Raw genomic sequence first — 1,400 nt, 5'->3', positions numbered from 1 at the left:
GAGTTCCAGGACAGCCAGGGCTACACAGAGAAACCCTGTCTTGAAAAACCAAAAAACAAAAACCCTATGAAACTGTGATCACTCTTTCCTTTATTATAGACTCACCATGTGCCAGTGTTCTTTGCTAAGAGCTATACAAATATTAGACTTTACTTTTACGTTTATTGGAGGCAGTATGTGCAGGCCACAGCACAAGTGTAGAGAAAGAAGGACAACTCATAGAAGCTGCTTTTCCTCTTCTACCCATATGGATCCTATAATGGACTCCACTCTCTGGGATTGATAGCAAACACCTTTGCCCACTGAGCCATTTTGCCAGCCTAGACATTTTTTTTTCTCCAATATCAATTGCCAGTAAATTCACTGAGCTTGCAGCAGAACAACAAATCATACTAAAACACACGGTGCTTGGGGAGCTAGCTGAAAATGGGAAGGCACTTTACAAGGGCCAGTCGCTGTAAAGAATGGTACAGAGGCCTACTTAGGTGAAAACTGGTTTGTGAAGGTAGACATCATAATTCACACCCGTAAGCCTAACAGTTGGGAACTGGAGTGTGTTGGTTTGTATATGCTTGGCCCAGGGAATGGCACTATTAAGAGATGTGGCCTTGATGGAGTAGATGTGTCACTGTGGGGACAGGTTTAAATACTTTCAACCTAGCTGTTTGGTAGTGAGTATTCTGCGAGCAGCCTTCAGATGAAGAATTAGAACCCTCAGCTCCTCCTGCACCATGCCTGCCTGGATGCTGCCATGTTCTTGCCTTGAGGATAATGGACTGAACCTCTGCACCTGTAAGCCAGGCCCAATTAAATGTTGTCCTTTATAAGAGTTGCCTTGGTCATGGTGTCTGTTCACAGCAGTAAAATTCTAACTAAGACATGGAGTCAGAAGGATCAAGAATTCAACATTGGGCTGGAGAGATGGGTCAGAGGTTAAGAGTGCTAGCTGTTCTTCCAGAGGTCCTGAGCTCAATTCCTAGCAACCACATGGAGGCAGCTGTTCTTCCAGAGGTCCTGAGCTCAATTCCTAGCAACCACATGGAGGCACATAACCATCTATAATAAGATCTGGTGCCTTCTTCTGGCCTGCAGGCATACATGCAGGCAGAACACTGTATTCAGAATAAATAAATAAATCTAAGAAAGAGGGGCTAGAGAGATGGCTCAGCGGTTAAGAGCACTGACTGTTCTTCTGGAGGTCCTGAGTTCAATTCCCAGCAACCACATGGTGGCTCACAACCATGCACTGCCCTCTTCTGGTGTGTCTGAAGGGAGCAACAGTGTACTCACATACAAATAAATTTAAAAAAAAAAATCTAAGGAGGAAAGAGAAAGAAAGAAAGAGAGAGAGAGAGAGAGAGAGAGAGAGAGAGAGAGAGAGAGGAAGGGAGAAAGAAAGA

The sequence above is a fragment of the Mus caroli genome, chromosome 18, assembly GCF_900094665.2.
Source record: "Mus caroli chromosome 18, CAROLI_EIJ_v1.1, whole genome shotgun sequence".
NCBI lineage: Eukaryota > Metazoa > Chordata > Mammalia > Rodentia > Muridae > Mus > Mus caroli.
The sequence above is the reverse complement of the archived record's forward strand: the minus strand, read 5'-3'. Positions refer to the sequence as shown.